The sequence below is a fragment of the Trichosurus vulpecula genome, chromosome 4 (assembly GCF_011100635.1).
Source record: "Trichosurus vulpecula isolate mTriVul1 chromosome 4, mTriVul1.pri, whole genome shotgun sequence".
Lineage (NCBI taxonomy): Eukaryota > Metazoa > Chordata > Mammalia > Diprotodontia > Phalangeridae > Trichosurus > Trichosurus vulpecula.
The window spans coordinates 252,502,506-252,520,139 of NC_050576.1; the positions used below are offsets into that span (position 1 = coordinate 252,502,506).

The window sequence follows — 17,634 nt, forward strand, 5'->3', positions numbered from 1 at the left end:
CAACCTAGATTATTAACTGGTCATCTAGGCTTTCATCCAAACCATTGATAAATGTGTGCCAGTATTTCTCTGATCCTCAGTCTTCTTATCTGCCAAATGGGGATAATATTGATTAGATTATATAGATTACATGGTTGCTATGGGGGGGATGCCTTGCAAGCTTAAAAACTAGAGAACCTGAATGCTTAAAACATTCTTTGCATGCTTATAAAAGAGTAATTATTACTTATGTAACTGTTATTCTTAAAAATGCAATTCTCACAAAACCAACACTAAAGTTTCCTAGACTAAGGACAGATCACAGAATTAGTAAATGCCACAGAACTATTAAACCTCACAGAAATATGACATATTTAAAATTAAATCTGGAAACCTGACTTCTGCTACTCAGCCATCATTTTGAGATAAAAATGGATTCTGGATCATGATAAAAATGCACTCTTCAGAGGCACATTTGTATCACTGAGTGGGATTCTCCACCAAAACGATGGCAGAGAATTGATTGTCATCCCATAAAATAAAATAGGACAAGAAATGAAGTACAATACTTCCAGTCCCTTAGTTAATGATCCAGACTCCCTTTATTACTAGCAGTGCAGAACACCATCCTTCAATAAGGGGAATAAGGAGGGAACCCTAATAGAGAGGTATTACTAATCTGGCCTGCCTAGCAAAGAAGTTTTATCTCCTCTTTCTTTTCCATGCACACAGACAGCTCATAGGGGTCTTCCCATTCCCAGTTCTTTGTGTTTTTAACATCTTTCTGAAAGAAATAATAGTTTGACATTACCAGCTTTACTGTGTTATGTCATAGGTAAAAATGAGCATCCTGGCTCTCACAATGGAAGAAGGAGAATAGGAAAGATGTTGAAATGGAAAGATGTGTGCCTAAGGCCAGACATAGATTCAGCACCAGGGTGATGAAAAGCAGGCTACCAATTCACAACATCTAAGACTTAGCAGAATAATTTATCATGTGACCTTTTCTAAAGCAAGGCAACCTGATAAGGACAGGAGATATGTAAAAATGCAAGGTGAATCTATCTCACATAGGCAGCCATTAATTGATAATCATGTCTATGCCGTCTCTTCCACTCTGCTCCTCCTCCTCTTCCCCCCATGTTGATAACTAACTTCAATAAAAACAGAGAAGATATTCTCTTGTTGCCCCACCTTACCCCTCTTTCAATCCCTGACTTCCTTCAAAAGGCAGCTCAGATGGGACAGCTAGATGGTGTAATGGATAAAGCACAGGCCCTGGAATCAGGAGGACCTGAGTTCAGATCCAGTCCCAGGAAGGATACTTACTAGCTGTGTGAACCCAGGCAAGTCACTTAACCCTTATTGCCTCAAAAAAAAAGCATAGCTTGGGGGTGCAGCCAAGATGGAGGCTGGAAAGCAGGGACTTGCTTAAGCTCTCCCCCAAATCCCTCCAAGCACCTGTAAAAATGGCTCTAAACAAATTCTAGAGCTGCCAAACCCACCAAATAGCAGAGGAAAGCTGGTCTCCAGCCCAGGATGGCCTGGATGGTTGCTGGGAAGGGTTTATCGCATGGTGCTGGGACAGTAGCACAGCCAGCATGGGCCACACCCAGACAGAACAGACCAGGAGTTGACCAGAGTAGGCCTTAGGGCCATGAATCATTGTGCTGTGGCAGTTACCAGACTTGTGAATTCCACAAACACCAAAGACCACAGAGCAGGTTAGTGGGTAAAATGCTAGATCAGGTTACAGAGTGGAGCCAGCCCCAGCCCTGGGGGTGGCTGAGGTGGTGCAGTGGTGCAGCTCCAGTGTCAGCTGCTTCCCTAGTCCCAGGCTCACACAGTGGGAGGAATCAAGTGGCAGACCAGAGTGGGAGTGCAAGGCTTGCTTTGCCCTGCTTGGATCTGGGTCACAATGCTGGTTGGTGGTTCTTGGGGGAGGAGGAGCGATACTGTGGCAGAGCTTGCAGTGACAGTGGAATAGAAGTAGCTCTGAAAACAGCAGTGCAGCCCCTAAAGCTTGGGACAAAGCACTCTCTACTCTACAAGCAAAAAAAAGCTCAAATGTCAAGTAGTTGGCTGGGAACATGGCCAGGCAGGGAAAATAGACTCAGATTCAGACTCAGACTCTAGAACCTTTTTTTTTTTTGGTGAAAACGAAGATCAAAACATACAGCCAGAAGAAGTCAACAAAGTCAAAGAGCCAACATCAAAAGCCTCCAAGAAAAAAATATGAATTGGTCTAAGGCCATGGAAGAGCTCAAAAAGGATTTGGAAAAGCAAGTTAGAGAAGTAGAGGAAAAATTGGGTAGAGAAATGAGAGTGATGTGAGAAAACCAGGAAAAACAAGTCAATGACTTGCCAAAGGAAACCCAAAAAAATACTGAAGAAAATAATACCTTGAAAAATAGACTAACTCAAATGGCAAAAGAGCTCCAAAAAGCCAATGAGGAGAAGAATGCCTTGAAAGGCAGAATTGCCCAAATGGAAAAGGAGGTCCAAAAGACCACTGAAGAAAATACTACTTTAAAAATTAGATTGAAGCAAGTGGAAGCTAGTGACTTTATGAGAAATCAAGATATAAAACAGAACCGAAGGAATGAAAAAATGGAAGACAATGTGAAATATCTCATTGGAAAAACCACTGATCTCGAAAATAGAACCAGGAGTGATAATTTAAAAATTATTGGACTACCTGAAAGTCGTGATCAAAAAAAGAGCCCAGACACCATCTTTCAAGAAATTATCAAGGAAAACTTCCCTGATATCTTAGAGTCAGAGGGTTAAATCTAATTTGAAAGAATCAACCCATCACCTCTTGAAAAAGATCCCAAAAAGAAAACTCTTGAGAATATTGTCACCAAATTCCAGAGCTCCCAGATCAGAGAAAATTCTGCAAGCAGCCAGAAAGAAACAACTTAAGTATTGTGGAAACACAATCAGGATAATGCAAGATCTAGCAGCTTCTACATTAAGGGACTGAAGGGCTTAGAATATGATATTCTGGAGGTCAAAGGACCTAGGATTAAAACCAAGAATCCCCTACCCAGGAAAGCTGAGTATAATGCTCCAAGGCAAAATATGGATTTTCAATAAAACAGAGGACTTTCAAGCTTTCCCAGTTAAAAGACTAGAGCTGAATAGAAAATTTGACTTGCAAAACCAAGAATCAAGAGGATCATGAAAAGGTAAACAAGAAAGAGAAATCATAAGGGACTTACAAAAGTTGAACTGTTTTGTTTACATTCCTACATGGAAAGATGATGTGTGTAATTCATGAGACCTTTCTCAGTATTAGGGTAGTTGAAGGAATATCTATACATATATACATATGTGTATATATATATATATATATATATATATACACACACACATATGTGTGTGTGTATTATATACATACATACACACACACACACACACACACACACATATATATATATATATATACATACATATATATATATATATAGACAGAGGGCACAGGTTGAGTTAAATATGAAGGGATGATATCTAAAAAAATTAAATTAAGGGATGAGAGAGGAATATTTTGAAAGAGGGAGAAAGGGAGATATAGAATGGGATAAATTATCTCACATAAAAGTGGCAAGAAAAAGCAGTTCTGTTGGAAAGGAAGAGGGAGCAGGTGAGGGGGGATAAGTGAATCTTCCTCTCATTGGATTTGTCTTGAGGAGGGAATAACATACACACTCAATTAGGTATCTTACCCCACAGGAAAGTAGGGGGAAGGGGATTAGAGAGGGGTTGATAGAAGCAAGGGCAGATAGTAGGAGGAGGTAATCAAAAGCAAACACTTTTGAAAAGGGACAGGGTCAAGGGAGAAAATTGAATAAAGGGGGATGGTATAGGAGGGAGCAAAATATAGTTAGTCTTTCACAATATGAGTATTATGGAAGTGTTTTATGTAATGATACATGTGTGGCCTATGTTGAATTGCTTGCCTTCTTAGGGAGGTTGAGTGGGAAGGGAAGATGGAGAGAATTTGGAACTCAAAGTTTTAAAAGCAGATGCTCAAAAAAAGTTGTTTTTGTATGCAACTGAGAAAGAAGATATATAGGGAATGAGGCATAAAAATCTCTCCGGCCCTACAAGAAAGTAAGGGGAAAGGGAATGGGGGTGGTGACAGAAGGGAGGGCTGACTGGGGAACAGAGCAATCAGAATATATGCCATCTTGGAGTGGGGGAAGGGTAGAAATGGGGAGAAAATTTGTAACTCAAAATCTTGTGGAAATCAATGTTGAAAACTAAAATATTAAATAATAAAATAAATTTTAAGAGAAAAAATAAAATAAAAAGAATAATTAACATAAATAAATAAATAGATGGATGAATAAATAAATAAAAAGTAAACAAAAGCCCCCCCCAAAAAAAAAACATAGCTCAGGTTCCATCTTCTACATAAGATATGTCTTGGTCCTCTAGGTGGTTACTGTTCTTTCTCTCTTGAAATTGTGTTCAATTATTCTGCATATAGCCTATATCCATTTGTCTGTCTGGGTACATTATAGCAGCATGAAAAAATAGGATTAACACAGGTTTGGCAAAGGATTGAAACTCACTTTCTTTCTCTGTTGCTTACTCTACATGTAAGCTTGGCTAAGTCATTAAATCTCATTGGGCACAAGGTTCTGCATTCCTAAATATTTTAGGATGGACCACAGTGCCTTCTGAGGGCCCTCCCAGCTCTGCATCTATGAACTCTATGAACTATGAAGTCACTTAATGTCTTTAGGCCTCAGTTTCCTCATTTGTAAAATGGCAATACTGGCCCCCTCAAGGACCACCCGAGCTGTATTTTGAAGAAAGCTAGGCATTTTAAAGGGGTCTAGGGGCAAGAAGAGAGTACATTCCAAACATGGGGGAATCTCCTCTTTAAAGGCCTGGAAGTCAGAAACACTGATCATTTCACAAAGGAGTTTAAATGACTTTGTTGTTCAAAGTTCATTTGTAAAAAGGCTATTTGGACAGGATGACCTCTAATGTCTTTTCTATTTCTCAAAACTATGATCCTATGAGTTAGCCCCACCCTCCAGTAGAATGTAAGATCTTTGAGGACAGAGTCAGCTTTTTTTAAAAAAAATTATTTTCCATTTATGTAATAAAGCAAGAATTTCCACAACACAGTATAATAGTTATAATTATAAAAATAAAATTCCTAAGAAACTGAAAATTTATCTACTATTCTATTTACATATATATAACTTATTTTTTTCTTTGCTCCTTCCCACCCTAGAGATGGCTACTACTGAACATTTTATATGCATATGTATATAGATATAGATATAGAGATATAGATATAGATATAATAGGTATATATATGTGTGTGTGCTTGTATTTAAAATTGTTCTATACACATTTCTTTTTGTCAGTTCTTTCTCTAGATGTAAATTGCATCTTTCTTCATATGTCCTTTGTGGTTAAATTGGGGATTTATTCTTAAGCATGTTTTTGCAAACCACTCCTACCCCAAAGAGTAATGTCAAATGGTCACAAACATTTGTTTTTTATTTTGGGATCCCTAGCACTTGGTGCAGTGCCTTCCATGTAGCTTTTTTAATTGAATTTCATTAAGTTATGTCCCCATATCATGTAACTCAAAGAAAGAAATACAGGGCAGGAGGAGGGAAGGAAGGGTAACGAAGAGCTTACTTTTTTTCACTATCTTTGCTTGGAAAGGACCAAAGTGAAAAAGGAGAATTAACTGATAAAGCTATAATTAACTTAGGAAGCAAGATCTACATCTGTGTTGGGCTATTCTCCCCACTGGGAGTTGAGCTTCATGACCTGTAGCCAACTTTGACAACTTATTAAGAAAGTGGCTCAGTTGGCAGCCCATTTTTTTCTTGAGGTATTCTTTGATTCACATTGCTGGTGACATGTCCTTGTACCACCTTCACTCCACTTGATGACTAATTCCTGAAAAAATAGACCCATCCCACAAATCACCAGCAGGTAAGAGTTTGCATTTTGGCTTCCTGTTTGAATTTAAAGATCAGTGGACAAACTCATCAGAGAGGGAGCAATACTCTGACAGCTAGGGAGCACCTCCACCCATGAGGGAGCAATTCATCATTAAAAATAATGAATTTCTTGACTTTAGGAGGAAGAGAATTGTTGAAGATAGAAAAATGGACTATACACAGACACAAATACACACACACACACACACACACACACACACATACTTTACGTTCTTGCCTTGTCTTCTTCCAATAAATACTCTTTAACCTTACAGACTTATTCTGATTTTCTGATGGAAACAAATGTATAAATCTGCAATTACTAGGGTGTAGAGAAAGAAAGGCTGATACAACATCTGTTTCCTTATCTGAAAAATGAAGAAATTGGGCTCAATGGCTTTTCAGGTCCCTTTGAACTGTAAATCTATGGACCTATGTAAAGTAGGTGACTGTTTGTAGAGAGGGCTCTGGTAGACCAAACAGCTTAACTGTCCCCAAAATGGTATACATATCTATCTGCCTAGATTCAGTCAACAAGTACCCACTGTGTGCCAGGCACTGTGATAAGAAGCTGGGGATACAAAGAAAGGGGAAAATATCCTTGCTTACAGTCTAATGGGAGAGACAACTATGTACAATGGCAAGATATACAAAGGATCAATTAAAAATTTACAGGGAAAAGGCTCTAAGATTAAGGAGGACTGGGAAAGTCATTTGCCAAAAGTGGGACTTTGGTTGAGATTTGAAGTAAGCCAGAGAAGCCTGAATTTCCCCACATTAAGATAATTTACCACTCCTAAAGTCCAATTGTGTTGCGTCATTGTATTTATAAGTAACCATAAGCATACCAAAAGCTACCCCAGAGAACACAAGGTCTGTCAGAGCTTACCAAACTGGAAAGGCTTTGATGACAGACCATATGTGGGATCATGTGGCTGTAATTTGACAAGCTAAGTTCAATTGTCTAAGAGGTGATGAATATTTACACAACAAAGCAACCTTTTGGAAATGACGGCCTTTCATAGTAGCATGTATTAGGTCTATATCCCAGACACATTCCAAAAAAAGGGGAAAGGACCTATTTATACAAAAACTATTTATAGCAGCAATTTTGTGGTGACTAAGAATTGGAAATCAAAGGGATGCCCATCAATTGGAGAATGACTAAACAAGCTGTGGTATATGTTTGTAATGGCATATTATCATGCTATAAGAAATGAGAAGCAGGATGATTTCAGAAAATCCTGAAAGGACTTACATTAACTGATGCATAGTGAAGTGAAGTAAACAGAACCAGGATAACATTGTACACAATAATAGTAATATTGGCTGACGAAGAATTGTGAATAACTTCGCTATTCTCAGCAATACAAGGATCCAAGACAATCCCAAAGGACTAATGATGAAGCATACAAAGCACCTCCAGAGAAAGAACTGATATTATTTGAATACAGACTAAAGATTGACATTTGTCACTCTGTTTCTTTCATGTTTTTCTTTTGTTTGAGTCTTCTTGGACAAAATGACTAATATAGAAAGGTTTTATATAATTGCACATGTATAACCTATATCTGATTGCTTTCCATCTTAGGGAGAGAAGAGGGGGGAGAGGGAGAGGGATAGAATTTGGAACTCAAAACATTAAATAAAAGTGTTTAAAAATGAAATATGATAATAGCTAGCACTGCTGTAACACTTGAGGCTTGCAAAACATTTTATAAATATTATTTCATTTGATCCTCACAACAGAAGTAGGTACTATTATTATCCCCATTTCACATGTGAGGAAAATGGGGAAGTGAGTAATTAGGTGACTTGTCTAGGATTTCCCAACTATAAAGTGTCTGGGACAGGATTTGAACTCTGGCCTTTCACATCCAAGTTTCGCCCTCTATTCACTAAATGAATTCAGTGGTTTAGGTGTCCAAATGTTGCAAAAAAAGCATGCCAAGCTTGTCGGTAACTTTTTTTCTTTTCTTGTAGATAACAAGAGAAGATACAGGCTGTGTTAGAAAAGACATAGTGACAGGCCTGGGGAGGCAACCATCCCTTGGACTTTGCCCTGATCAGACCACAACTAATACAGTGTATTTAGCTCTATGCACCATACTTGAGGAAGGATAATGATTACATAGGGAGCACCCAGTGGATGGCAAGCCAAATAATGAAGGCACTCAGCTTCATGCCATGTGAGGAAAGACAGAAGACAACATGAAACAGTGGAAAGATCCCTGACTGGCATTAGAGGACCTGGTTTCCTGTCCCAGGTCTGCCCCCCACCCACCATAAGAACTTGGGCAAATCACTTCCCCTATTGGAGCCTCAGTTTCTTCATCTGTGAAACAAAGGGATTGGGCTAGTTACTCTGAGGTCCCTTGTAGTTCTGGTGCTATGACCTAAGTCCCAGGATGGAAGGAATTGGGAAAGCCTGGAAAAGGGATGGAGGTGGGGTGAGTGGCAATATGACAGCTGTCTCCACACATTAGGAGGACTGTCATGTGGAAGGATTAAATTTGTTCAGCTTGACCTCAAAGGGCAGAATTGGCCATGACAGGTGGAAGTTGCAGAGGTTCCTGATAATCAGAGTGACCAAGGTGGAATGGGCAGCCTCCCCTCTCTGAGCCAAGGCTGGATGACCTCTTGTAATTAATATTCCAGGGAGGATTTCTTTTTTTCACATATATCACTTCTGAATCTAAGATCCTCTGTTTCAATCCAGTGCAATTCAATTCAGTTCAATTCAATTCAGCAAAGAATTGTCAAGGGCCGAGTATGTACAAGGCACCGTGCCAGGCATGCAAAGACCAAGATAGAAAACCATGATCCTGTGGGTGTCAGGTGTGGGGAAACAAAGAAAGCCCTGTGACTGTCTTACAGTTGTCCCTTGAATAGGCTAGGGCTTGGTTGTTTTCCAGGCTCACCTGTCATGGTGCAGCTTTACTGACTTGTAAGTCAGGTGTTCATTTGCTGCTCAAATGTGCCATGCTCCCGGCAGCCTGCCGCCATCTATTTATAGGAATGACTTCACCCTCTGCTGGAACGCAGCAGCTGTTCAGCAGTGCCCGGCGATACACTACAAGGACTTGGGGCATATCTAATTGAGCACTTAGGTACTGCAGCGATAGGCGCCTCAGAAATATTTAGATAAAATGCCTTTCCCTAGATGGAATCTGGCCAGGACTCTGGGGCTAAAACCCCCATCTTGCAGGATTGCCAATAAGCCTGAGTTGGAAGCACCAGGATGAGAGGGGGAGGCATCAGGAGGAATGGTATTCCAGCACATCTATCCCTCCTGCTGTAAACATGACAAAGAAGAGACTGAGAACAGGAAAAGATGGCCCTTTGCTCCCTCTTCTTTCTTTCTCTGGAAGAAAAAAAAATCATAGTCCTCTGCACAAATGATCTAGACAGGGCAGGACAGGAACATGTGTTGTAGCATCAAGTGCTTTATTTGGAAGGCTGCACCTTCCACATCTCCAAGGATGGCCTTGGAATAGGGTACAGGAAAGACTTAGAGGGCAGCAGAGGAGTTAGAGCAGAATAAGCTTATGTAGCATTGAGTTTAGATGGTAGCTCCCCACAATCAGAATGGGTAACATTTAACATTTTATCTCACCTGCCTTTCAGAGTCTGAATGACTATTATTATTAGCATTTCTTTTACTGGGAAGAGGGGAGGAGGAATTAGGGTGGGGGAGATTCCAGAAACCTGGTTCAGATAAAGGAAAAGCCATCCTCCATTGGGTAGGGGAGTAGGGAGGCAGAGAAAGAAAATCTAAGACACCAGCACTTGGCCACTATTAGGGAAGTCAATGGGAGAGGGGGAAGAGGACCTCATCCTTCCAGGCATCATATGATTGGTTTCTCATTTCAACTAATTGTTCTTGCTAACTAGAGGTTACGATCTTTTGTTTCTAATAACTACAGGTACAGTCAATATCCTCTATATTCTGTCCCCTGCAGCAAAGCTCTATGTCATCCCACCCCAGTTATGACTATATTTACTGAGCACAAATCAATCATTCACCAAGTGTTGCAACAATTAGTCTAGCAACTGAAAGCCCAGGTTATTTTGATCTGCTTTACTAAGGAAAGCGACATTAAGGGGTTAACAATCTCAATTTAATCGAACGTACAAATATCATTGACTTAGTTCAGGGGGAAAAGCCAGCACCCTGAACTTCAGAGAAAATACAAACAAATTACAAACATCAACAGACAGACTCTGTCTGATTCAAATCTCAATGCATAGTTACCAGAGTTGAATTAAAGTCCAAACATCCAGAGGGCTGGAGGGCTCTACAGCTGCCAGAGTCTCCACATCAGCACACTGCCAAGAGTGAGAGCCCTAAGCAAATAGCTCTGTCTTCTCTTTTTTTGCACTCTTTAGCCATCATCAAATGTCTTCTGAGCAACCTGAACTTAAGCTCTTACTATTGGCTCTGGTCTTAGCACCTCCCCCTAGGACCCTGAGGGTTTCAAGCCCACATAGATTTAGCACCTAATAGCTAGGGGGTTTGGGCCTACTTGGGAGAGAAGATATAATCAGTCCTCCCTTCATGGGCCCCACCTGGAGTTACCCACCTTAGTTACCAATTCACACCCACATAGACTTAGCACCTCACAGATGGGGTTTTGGGCCTGGTGCTTAGCACCTAGTAAGACTCAATCAAAGGCACTGAATTAATCAAAGGAAACAAAGGCCAAACTGTTCAAGGGCACATGGTTGAATAATTGCTAAGAGCCCATCTTGATCCCCAATATACCAAGTAGTAAGGTGCCTTGTCTATAATGGAAGATAATACTTCTAGGATATGTAATTTTCATTACAGTAAGTCCTCTTTCTGCCAATCCAAATTTCAGGTCCATTACAACTTGGATGACGGTCTTCAGAAAAGACTGTGCTTAAAAAATTCATTTTGCTTTAGCAATCTGGTACTCAGTCTCTTACCATAGCTAAGGTGATTCCTGGGTCAGCCAGACAAGAGAAAGCAGGGTAGCAAAGTGGAAAGAGCAAAGGATAGGAATTTTGAGGCCAAGGGTTCAAATACAAGTATGACTTTGGGCAAGTCACTTCAACTCCCTGGAATCAGTTCCTTCATCTTTAAAATGAGGGGGCTGGCTTTCCGACCTGGTCCCCGGCAGGATGGCTCCCGCGAAGAAAGATGGAGAGAAAAAGAAAGGACATTCTGCTATCAACGAGGTGGTGACCAGGGAGTATACCATCAACATTCACAAGAGGATTCATGGAGTAGGCTTCAAAAAGCGAGCTCCCCGGGCTCTGAAGGAAATTCGCAAATTTGCCATGAAAGAAATGGGAACTCCAGAACTCCATTGACTCCAGACTCAACAAAGCTGTTTGGGCCAAAGGAATAAGGAATGTCCCATACCATATCTGAGTGCATTTGTCCAGGAAACACAATGAGGATGAAGATTCACCTAACAAGCTGTATACCTTGGTTACTTATGTACCTGTCACCACTTTCAAAAGCTTACAGACAGTCAATGTGGATGAAAACTAAATTGAACTTCGTTTAAATAAAGTTATAAGATGTCAACTAGTAAAAAAAAAATGAGGGGGCTGGACCAGCAAAGAATAATGCAAAAAATAGACCCAGAGTCAGGAGACTAGGATTCTAACAATAATTAAATCTGGGATCCTGGGCATGTGTCACCACTTTGGGCTGCCATTTCATCCTCAGCAAGATGAACAGATTGAAATAGGTGAGTTCTAAGTTCCCTTCCAGTACTGACATTCTATTCTGTACATGTCAAAAGTTGTTCCACAATGTGCCCCCATTCAGATTTCCAACAGGATTCTCTCATCACTTTCTCCACCCCCAAACTGATGACCATCCTCATTCTCAGAGGCCATCTGTCATGTGAACTTAGGAAACAAGATGAGGGATACTATCTAAAGGTCAGGGGCAAATGATGGACCAAAGGCATCAGAAAGCATCATTGTCTACTCTCCTCCTCAAAGAGGGATTCTAACTGGCTTCCAGCAGATATGAAGTTTTATCTAATTATCCTCAGCCCTTTTTAAAAAGAAAATTTTGTGCTTATCTCACTGAATACATAACAACTACATAACACTGGGCAGTTTCCATACAGGTGGTAAATCATGATGCCCATGGCACCTACCTCCCTAGGTCTTTGTGAAGCTTAAATGAGGTAATGTACATAAAATACATTGCAGACCTAAGTGCTGTTACCATCGCCATTATCTCCATCCTTTCACACAATCGATGAATTTGAGAGCTGAAAGTGACCCTAGGCACCTAGTCCAACCCAACCACCAAAGGAATCCTTGCTATGACATGCCTGACAAGTGGACATCCAGTCTCTGCTCAAAGACCTCCAAGGAGAAGGAATCCACTGCTTCTCTAGATGAGTCATTCTACCTTCCAGTTGGTTGGAAATTTGTCTTATCAAGCACCAATTTCCTTTACCTCTTTTTGACTTTCACTCATTGCTATAGTTCTTCCTTCTAAGGCCAAGCAGAAGAAGCCCATTCCTTCTTCCACCTGGGCACCCTTTGAATACTTGTCCATAGTTATCATGCCCCTGAGCCCTCTCCTCTCCCAGATAAATAGGTCCATTTCCTTGAAGTGATCTTAATAAGCCATAAACTCAAGGCCATTCACCATGTTGGCTGCACTTCTCTGAACACTCACCAGCTTGTAAATACCCTTCTTAAATTGTATTGCCCAGAAGTGAACACAATAATCCAGTTTTGGTCTGATCCATACAGGGAATGGATCATCACCTTCCTGTGTCTGGAAGCTATGTCTCTCTTAAAGAAGCCCAAGATCACAATAGCTATTTTGGCTGCACTGCTAACTCATATTGAGTTTGCAGATCACTGAAACCTGAGATCTTATTTAGGACAAATGCTAATTAGCCATTTCTCCTTATTTCATCTTCCACTGATGATAGAACTGAGATGCTGTGCATTGTTCTTGCCAGTCCTTGGTCACCAACCATTGTGCTGACAGGTGAAATTCTATTTAGAAACTTACGAGCTTGGGGATGAACAGGAAATCCACTCAGAGGAGAAAAGAGCAAGATAGAAGACATTTAGTATGGGAGGGAGGCAGAGGAGGTAGAGAAGAATATGTTTCAGGAAAAGAGTTTTAAAAGCCTTGGGGCATTTTTTTCTAAATTTAAAGGATTAAAACAAAAAGCTTTCCAGGTTTTCTATGCTTCTATATACCATAAAATGTTCATTACGGTGATTTCTAAAAAACAAAGCAAACATTATAGGAAGGAAAAGATAAATGGGAAACAGCATTACCTATATGTGAACCCCTAGTGATACCCCCTGAAAATAAGCACAAGGACATCTCTCATGGAAAATACGACCAGTAATGCTTAAAGAAATAGATCTCCCTCTCTTCCTCCTCCATCTCTCTCTCTCTCTCTCTCTCTCTCTCTCTCTCTCTCTCTCTCTCTCTGCCCCCTACCATCTCCGCATGTCTGCCTGGCTCGCTTTTATTTTATTCCTCAGGAACTGACTTTCTATAACACCAGAAACAAACAGACATCAGAGTCTATGTGGCTACAGAAAGATGACTGTGACCAAATAGCAGAGGCTACAGGATTATAAGAAGATGATGCAATATATTTGGTGCTGTGGCCCTACGTGGTAATTAGTGTAAACCGATGTTCCTAGGTCCAGTATCCAATGAGCACCTTAATATATGGGATGGGTGGCTTCCATAGCTTTCCCATAGGGAGTTAATTTAACCTTGAATGGGTCAGAGTCATGCTTCTTCCATGTGGAAATCCCAACAGTGACTTCTCCCCCACCCAACATCTTCCTTTCCAAAGTGACTCCAGATCTTTCCCCCCTCTACCTCATATAACAAAATGGTTCCAATTTTCTTCCTCCATTGAAATGATGGGAAAAAAAACATTCCTTGTCTTGATCCATTATATGACTTTGGGGAAGTATTTAAATCCCCCAAATTTGACAAACCATCTCAATCATTGTTTAAATTCCCTCTAGGCTTCCCACTGGAAATTTTTGTCATTTATAAGTAGATTTCCTCTGTTAGATTTATCTCCCCCCCTCCCCGAAGTTATATGAGTTATAATTTTGGAATTTTTCTTTTTAGAGAATTTATCCTTTAAAAAATTATTTAAAAAGATGCTTCCCCTCCATTTTTAACATTATACTGACCTCTAGAGTAGAAACAGCTGAATGTCAGAAGTGAAAGGAATAAACTACTGGAAAAAAGTCTATTGAAAGAAAGTCTCCCCATCATGTTTGAACCCATCTGTTAGACATTAAATAGGCTTTATTTTATGGGGTCTTTTCAGAAAACATGGTTGATAAAAAAGGGTTATTAAGAATATAGTTTTGGGGGGCAGCTAGGTGTCACAGTGTATAGAGCACTGGCTCTGGAATCAGGAGGACCTGACTTCAGATCTAGGCTCAGACACTAGCTGTGTGACTCTGGCCAAATCACTGAACCCCAATTGCCTCTAATGTGTATACATACAGATATATATATATACACACATGTGTGTATGTATGTATACATACATGTGCGCATATATATGTATGTATATATATGTGTGCGTGTGTGTGTATATGTATATATATATATATATATATATATATATATATATATATATACACACACACACAGAGGGAGAGAGAGAGAGAGTGTTTGGGGAGTCTAACATGAATTGTTGCAGAGCAAAGATAGCACAAAAAATACACAATTACAAAAACAATGGAAAATAAAGAGATGCTGAAAGGCAAGTGAATTCTCATTAATTTCAATGACGATTTACTTCCTTTCAGTAGACAGGTGGGAGCTATAGTTGTAGAAAATTGCATGTACTGTCATATGTAATACATTGGATGTGCTTATCTAGATTTGGTTGCTATGAGTAGGGTTTCTTTTTTTTGGAGGAGAGGGCATTATATTAAGAAATCACTGTAATGAAAAAACAAAAGACATCCACCTGACTTTTCTTGAAAAGAAAATTAACCACCTGCATGCTGGCCTCTTACAAAAAAAAATTCAAGTGCCAGACAAAGAAACCATACTTAAGCCACAAGCTATCCAGAACTGGGAGGAGAGATGTTAGGGGAAAAGGAGCTAAAAGGAATGAACTAGAATCAGAGAATCTTAGAGCTAGAGGTTCCTCACCACCTAGAACATGCCCTTGCACATACTAAGTGCCTAATAAATGTCTGTTGAATGGAAAGCATCTTAATAATCTAGATTCACTTCCCTTAGTTTACAGTTTGAGTATAATGTTAGGTGACTTGCTCCAAACTACCCATCTGGGTTACATCAGAGCCAGACCTAAAAGGGAGGCTCCTCATACATTTTCCACTTTATCTATTATCTCATTCTTCCATTAAATAAAGGAAGAGGAATTCCAAGTTCCATTGAGCATCCTATTGACCATAGTGGAAGCTCATCTGAACCCTTCTCTAACATCATCTTCTGTATTTCTTCCTATTTCTTCCTATATTCTCCCTACATTTATTGATCCCTGCATACTCTGCTCTCAGATCTTTTATCCATACTAAGGTATGAATGACAGGCTCTACATGTTATCCAAAAGAGGGATGATTTATCATCTACCAGCTGTCAATAGCTTAAAATTAGAACAATGATGGTTTCTGATGAAGGATTTTCAGATAATGTACATCAACTTACTTGGCAAATAGAGGGTTCAGTTTATGTCCAACATATCACAGTGTACTTGTCTCCCCTTGTACCCGCTGGGGCCAGAGATAATTAACTGGAGTAGTACCAGGACAGGGGAAGAAATTCCAGCCCCAGATTGACTGAGAATCCATGAAAGGGGAGAGAAAGACTCCATCAACACCTTTAAGTTTCTGCAAGAGCAAAACAGTAAGGTATCTCTATGAAATTCTCATCAGCTTGTTCCAAACTTCTAGCTGGTGCATTGCTCAGAGGAGCTGAGCTTTGCAAATTCAATTAAGGAAGCATTTCTTAAGTATCTGCCACAAAACAGGCACTAGCCTAGGTGCTAAAAATACAAAGAAAAAATAAAATGGCCCCTGTTTTCAAAAGGCTTACATTTGCATAGGGTATATACAATCTGTACACAGATCAATAAATATATATACAAAATAAATTTAAAAAATAATAATTTTGCAAAGGAGAGAGCAGTAACAATTGGGAGATGAGGGAGGGTTGATCAGGAAAGGCATAACATAGGAGGAATTACCTCAGCTGGGCTTTGATGGAAGCTCAGGGTCATGATGATGACCCTGATGAAGGCAAAGAGGAAGAATATTCGAAGGCAAAGTGATGAAGGCAAAGAGGAAGAATATTCGAAGGCATGGTAGACACTTTTCATGGAGGCTGGGGATGGAATGTCACTTGTGGGGAAAAGCTAGCACTCCCATTTGACTAAAATAATGAGTATATGAAGGGGAATCATACACAATAAGACTGAAAAGATAGATTGGAGCCATTTTATTTAGGATTTTAAATGACAAATGATTTTGTGATTTATCTAAGAAACAACAGGGAACCACTGAAAATTTTTGAATAGAGGTATAATATAGACAAATCTATTTTATAGAAATATTGATTTGGCAGCTATTTGGAACAAAGAAAAAGGAGAAACTGAAAATCACAAGATAAATTAAAGTATTGTATCAGGCCAGAAAAACAGTGATGATGTGAATTAGTGTGATAACTGTATGAGTGGAGACACGGGGACAGATGCAAGAGGATCAAATCCAAAAAGTGTGTCATATGGTCAGTATATGGGGTGCAGCAGAGTGGGAAGTTGGGGACAGATACAACAAGCAAAGATGAGAGAAGAGACAGGACAGTTGTCAAGTTTCTGAACCAGTGTGACTGGAAGGATGATTATGTTTACCCCAGCAAATAAGGGAGTATGGAGACTGGGTTTGGGAGTAAAGATAATTGGTTCCATTTGGGACATGTTGAGTTTTAATGCCTATAGAACAGTAAGTGATTTGAATCACAAGACATAAAAAATGCCATTTACTGTCTACCCTTGAGTTTCACTCTACAATAGAAAGAGTTGAAGGGTTAGCTCCACAGTGGCTAAACTTGCATTTCTCAAAATCTGGTCTTTACCCTGAAAATAAGCAGGGCTGGAACTCACCGCGTAAAGTGTCTTGAATTAAAGGGACTGAGGGAAGCAAGAGAGGAAAGAGAGGTCTCCCATAGGCATCTCTGAAGGAAATTATTGGAAATGTTATAAAAATGGAACCCAACAACAACCTTCCAAAAATCAATATGCTTCAGCTTTGCAGCTTGCTTGCTTTCTTACATCTGCACAGAGAAGGAAAATAAGAGAACAAATTGTTGTCATTATGTGCTTAGTTTTTGCCTTCTATGTACATAAAAAGGAGAGTGGTACTTTGGAGACTAAGATTCTAAAACCACTCAAGTGAAAGCAAAAGGAACAGGGACAAAAGGAGTGGGAAAAGAGATTGTAGACAAAGACTACTGTGACCCCAGCCCTTGTGAAAATGGCTAAGAACAGAAGGTGATCCAAAGACAGGCATCATTTAGAAATGGGCCTCATCAGTTAGGAGATTGCAAACCAAGCTTCAGTATCAGCAGCATCCTAGCTGCTATTTCCATAGGAGTGTAAGGTTTATATTGCACTTCTCTATACATGATCCCACTTGACTC

At 39.9% G+C, this 17,634-nt stretch overlaps 1 pseudogene; it reads left to right on the forward strand.

Annotated features, from left to right (window-relative positions):
• The first annotated feature begins 11,105 nt into the window (after positions 1-11,105).
• Positions 11,106-11,503, forward strand: LOC118848306 (annotated as a pseudogene).
• Positions 11,504-17,634: the final 6,131 nt, after the last annotated feature.